Source organism: Castanea sativa, chromosome 4 (assembly GCF_040712315.1).
Source record: "Castanea sativa cultivar Marrone di Chiusa Pesio chromosome 4, ASM4071231v1".
Classification (NCBI taxonomy): domain Eukaryota; kingdom Viridiplantae; phylum Streptophyta; class Magnoliopsida; order Fagales; family Fagaceae; genus Castanea; species Castanea sativa.
Window position 1 is genome coordinate 7,486,905 of NC_134016.1, and position 6,048 is coordinate 7,492,952.

A 6,048-nucleotide genomic window follows, 5' to 3' on the forward strand; every position below is an offset into this window, starting at 1 on the left:
TAACCTTGAATCAAGTTTAAATTCATAATTAGTTAATTACTCAACTAGGCTATAATCGGTTAATTGATCAACTCAGCTCAACGGATCTAAATTTCACACAACAATAATAATATTGCCTAGTACTCAGGGAACTAAAATACTTAGCCTACTAAACTTTTGTCTCGACTTAAATACTATTTTTTTATTACTGTTGGTAAAAAAGTGGCAAGGAATTTTTTATTATTTTATTTTTCTAGAAAGCGAGTGTGTGCCAAGTTAAGTTACCAAACTTGAACTAATAACTAATAAGATCCGTGCAATAATAAAAAATTATCTATGCTTTATTTACCCATCTGCCTCTGCCTCTTCCTCTCGCCTTTTAGCTTGTCCTCGATTGTTTTGGCTCGCAAATATCTATTAGTACTTTATTTTTTGGTCATTCAAAATTTCCATCTTTTAAGCTTAAATACTAAAATTAGCTTAAATATGTCTCACCAATAAGATGTAAATGAAACAAGTTGTTTATGAATAGCTTGAGCTCAGCTCGAGAAAAATGTTGTTTATATTTGTTTGTTTAGAAAATAAGCCAACTCAAGCTATAAGTTTAGGCTTGATTATCAAACGAGTCAAGTTTAAACAAAATAATGTGTTTGTGAACAAGCTCATGAACATAAGGGCTTAATTTAACTATATATAATAATAATATATTTTTATATGTATAGTTGTCTAAAAATGTACTTTTATATATATAGACTTGAATCAGATTATATAAATTTGTCAATAGATTCATATGATATTAAATTATTATTTTTAGCTTATTAATGATATTTATTTTTAGAAAAAGCTTATTAATGATATAAATAATCCATTCATAATCAAAATTCATAAATTTATGAAAAAAGGTAAAAGATTTTAGTTATGGTTTCACACTATATAAGAAAAGAATAAATTAATCAAGTAGCTCGTGAAGAAGCTCTAGTTTGCTTAACAAGAAAATGAGCTAAGTTTGAGCATTAAATCTTGTTTGATAATAAGCTCATACTCGGCTAGTGCTCTGAAAATAATAATAATAATAATAAATGAATAGTTTTAAACATTTAATACTTGGCTCGGCTCAGCTTGGCTTGGTTAGAGCCCTATTCAGCAAGTCACCATTTGTTCTATTACTTTTGTATGTATTGACAGGAAGTAAACAAAATGCAACGTCCAGATATCTCAGCAACCTCACCTACAAAGATACAATATGAGGTAACTTCAGCACTTCCGACTTCTTCTAAACGAAGAAGGTTAACATCTAAGATTTGGAACGACTTCGATAGGGTTGAAGTTGATGGGGAGCACCGCGCCATATGTAAAAATTGTCAGAAAAACTTATCTGGGTCAAGCAAAAGTGGAACAACACACTTGAAAAATCACCTGTTAAGATGTTCGGCCATAAAAAGTGGAGAATCATGTAAAGAAATGATATCTCCTAGCGAAACAGGTGATTCTAAAAATCCAACTGTCATTGATGAGAATTCTGTGTTTGATGAAGAAAGGACTGGCTTGGATGTGGTAAGAATGATTATCAAGCATGGCTATCCGTTGAATATGGTTGAGCATGAGTACTTCAAAGTTTTTGTGAAGAATTTGCAACCACTGTTCAAACTTCATTCACAAGACACTTTAAAGGCAGGCATTCTTCATGTCTATAGAGAAGAAAAGGAGAAACTGTGCAAACACCTTGGTATGCTCTCTTGTTGCTTCTGTTTGATACTTAATTTTTGGACATGTGATGGGAAAAAGAATATGTATTGTTGTTTTACTTTGCAATTTATTGAAGATGGTCTGAAACTGAAGAAGAAGATTCTTGCCATAAAAAATGTAGGATACAATTATACAGGAGAAACTCTTTTTGGGATGGTAAAAAGCCTGCTTCTGGAGTGGAACATTGACAAGAAATTGTGCTCTCTAACTGTAGAAAGTTCTTCCTCAAATGATCAAATGGTTAAGACCTTAGAAAGTTGGCTTGTTAATCAAGGTTACCATCCTTTCAGAGGGAAATTATTTCACATCCGTTGCATTACACATATTATAAATCTCCTTGCTCAGGATGGATTGGATGAGATAGATGATATTCTTCATAAGATAAGGAAAGCTATCAAATACATCAGTGAAACAACAATTGGGAAAGAAAAATTTCAAGAAGTTGTAAAGAAACTGAATTTACAAAGCAAGGACATTACTTCTCAAGGTGTTCCTATAAGGTGGGATTCCACCCTTTTCATGCTTGAGAGTGCATTCGAGTTCAGGGAAGCATTTTCTTACCTACAGAGTAGTCATTGTGACTTCCCTGTAAATTTATCTATGGAGGAATGGGATAAGGCAAAAGTTATGCACAAATGTTTGATTGTTTTCTATGATGGCATATGAAGTTTTTTAGGAAGCAAATGTCTTACTACAAATGTGTATTTTCGTAAGATTTGTGATATTCATCACAATTTAATTCAATGGCAAAAAGGTGAACATACATTTATTCGCTTGGTTGCAAAGAAAATGAGTGAGATATTTGACAAGTACTTTTGATTATAATCCCTCTGTTTCGGCAATTGTAGCAGTTTTTGACCCACGGACAAAATTGGACTTTGTGCATTACTCGTTCACAGAGTTATATGATGGGCATACTAAGAAATACTTATTGATTGATGATGCTCTTGGTCATATTTTTGATGAATATGCAAAAGGCCATAGTAGTGAAGCATCTACTTCATATGATGATAATTATTCTGATATACTAGATAGGTGGTACAAGTCTAAAAGTGATATGAATAAGGTTCATTCACAAAGGGCCGAGCTCCTTCGATATTTGGAAGAGCCTATACCTGATTTTGAGGGAGAGTTTGACATATTAGGTTGGTGGCATACAAATAGTACAAAATTTCCAACTCTTTGGAGGATAGCTCGAGATATCTTGGCAATTCCAATGTCAACTTCTATATCAAATTCTGCTTTTAGTATTGAAACTATGACAATCAATCCAACCTTTAATGGTTTGGATCCTGACATCATAGAGGCCTTGGTATGTGGGGAGGACTGGTTGGACAATCCTGCAAGGATGTAAGTACGATTTTCATTCATTAAGAATTTAAGATCCTTATATATATATATATATATATATATATATATATATATATATATATATATATATATATATATATCTATGCTCTCTATGCATTCCTTCACTCCCTTTTCATTCCATTGAATTTTAGCACAGCGAACAAGGACGACCATTCTTTTGAACCCACTCATACTTCATTTGGTTTGGCGGGGACTTCTTTAAGCTTGGAATCTCAAGAGGCACAATCTCAGTCTATCAATTTTTTGTTTTTACTATTTTGTTTCTTTTTATGAAATGATGTTTGTGTTGACAATGCTTACACCTGCAGAAACATGTTCCCTCTACTACCAATACAAAACTCATGCTTGCAAATCTTAGCTCAACTTGGAGCCCTCAGCCATTTCCGACAGGTGAGTACCATTCTTAAAGTTTAAATAAAACTAAAAGGTTTAAAAATTTAAATAAAAATATTTGAAATTATAAGTTTAAAATGAATTTTAAAAAGTTTTAAAAAAAAGTATGATGATTTTTAAATGAATATTACCTAAAACTTTCCTAATAAAAAATAATTGGATTGTGATATTAAAACCTAATATCAATTATGAGCATTTTATTTTTCTTTCTCAATTTCTTCCATACCAACAATTTTCTTTTAATTATAAAATAAAATTAATTAGGAAGAAAAGAGAAAGGAAAATCTCATTTATATTAATTGAAAAACAAGAAAATAATATAAAGTATAAGTTATTCTCCATATAGGAAACCATAAAGTATAAGGAATTTTCCCTCTCTCTTGTGTGTGTGCGCGCGCTCGTCTATTTCTCTAAAAAATAAAGACAAAAATTTCAAGTTATTTTCATTTAAATGGTTAGACCTCATAGTTTTGAATAATTTCATATAAACCTTATAATTCCACATAGTTTCATTTATATCTTATAAGTTCAAATAGTTTTTATTACTCCTCATAGTTTCATATAGTTTTATGGATAAAGTTTAATTACAAAACTAATTGTAGCCTAAAACTACAACTTCTTTCAAAAAGAGTAACATTACTATATTTTTTGAAAATCTAATCTTTAGATTGTATTTTCTTTACACTCTTAATACATATGTCAAATTTTGTGTCAATTGGAAATTATTTACTATATGATCTATAAGCTTGTATTTTATAATAATTTTAAATTACAAAAACTTAGAATTTTAACTAATTTATTGATGACAAAAATATTGATCTTAAATTTTTTAGAAATTTCACAAGCATTGAGGATATAAGAAGAAAATGTAATTCAATGGTGGATTTGTTAAATTCATCTCCAATAAAAAGATATTGAGTAAAATTGTAGCCTTAAACTACGCCAATTTTGTAAGTAAAATTTTGAGTATGTTCATTTAAATCTTATACTTTCAAAATGTGTCATTTAAACCTCAAAGATTGAAATAAATGTCATTTGAACCAGATAGTCACGACTAGGGCTGTCCAGCGGGTAAAAGACCCGATCAACCCTTCCGAATCTGACCGACCCGAGGCCCAACGGGTGGACCCGAAGTCCATGGTGGTTCGGATTCGGGTCCCCCTCTAATAAAACCTGAAAAATCGGTTCGGGTGGCGGGTTAAGGGGTTAAATACCCGCAGAATCCGACCCGACCGATAGTTAAGTGAAAATATATATATATATATATATATATATATATATATATATATATATATATATATATATATACATGCAGTCAATAGACCCGTGAAGTCTGAAGCTTGGGAAAGTGGGTTGATTGGACTAATCAAAAAAGACTACTTCAGTGACTTGTTTAAGACCTACACGGCAGGTGATGGGACTAAACGCTGAAGTGCAAATAGTGGTAAAGCTCCTAAAACCACTTGCTCCCACAGTTTTGAACTTTTGAAAATGCCAAACATTATTTCAAGTTTCAACTTTCCACGCATAGAGAGCTGAGAGTCTGAGAGAAGTTCCACCACACAATCTCCTTTACCTTGGTCCTTGAATCCCTGATGAGTCATGGCCTCAAAAAAAAATCTGCTGAACTTCAATCTCTGATCACTGAAGATTTGGAGCGGCCAAACAGCTACACAAGCACAGCACTTCAAATCAAAAAGAAAATTTCATTTCCCCATGCCTCTACTCTTAGGGTTTCAAGACTCTACCATGTCTATGGTCCATGGTCCAATCTCAGCTACACCGGCCTACATAGAGTCACAGACACAGTACACTTCAAGAGTTCAAGTGGAGTCTCGGGCCTCTCTCGGCTACACTTCACAATGTTCACATCATGAATCACTTGATTCACTTCCCCATGCCCAAGTCTCGGCTACTCTCTCTTAAGTCTTAAGCTCAACCCTCATCAGACCCATAAGTCTCGGCTACTTCCCCATGCCCAAGTCTCGGCTACTCTCTCTTAACACTTCACAAAGTTCAAATCAAAACCCAAATCAGACCCATACTCGGCTCACTCTCTCTTAAGTCTCAAGCTCAACCCTCATCTCTCTCTTTTATAAATTGGTCAAGTTTGAGTTCTTTTTTCTTTCTGCTTTCTAGTCTCTACTGATTTCAAAATTTGTCTTTATTTTTTGAAACAAACCAAGTCCTTTACTCCTTCCTTTACATCAAACTATCAAAGGTTCAAAATTTTTATAGTTTCTGCACTCCATGTGTCTTCTCAGCCTCTCTGTCTCGGCTTCCTAGTCTCAGATCAGGTAATTTTTTCCCCTTTTCATCCCTCTTTTTCTGTATCTTGTGTTTGTGAATCTGTGATATGGGTTTATCATTTTGTTCAAATGATTTATTTTTTGATATTGTAATAAGAATTATATGAAAAGTAACTAAATGTTATGAATCCGGTTGTGAGTTTTAATTAGAATTATATGAAAAGTAACTTAATTTTTCGGCTCACTCTTTGTTTTTTTTCTTTGTTATAAAATTTTAACCTTTTAATTACTAGGAATGTGAGTTTTAATT

At 32.5% G+C, this 6,048-nt stretch overlaps 1 pseudogene; it reads left to right on the forward strand.

The window, feature by feature from the left end:
* The first annotated feature begins 1,176 nt into the window (after nt 1–1,176).
* Nucleotides 1,177–3,503, forward strand: LOC142631345 (zinc finger BED domain-containing protein RICESLEEPER 2-like; annotated as a pseudogene).
* The last annotated feature ends 2,545 nt before the right edge of the window (nt 3,504–6,048 follow it).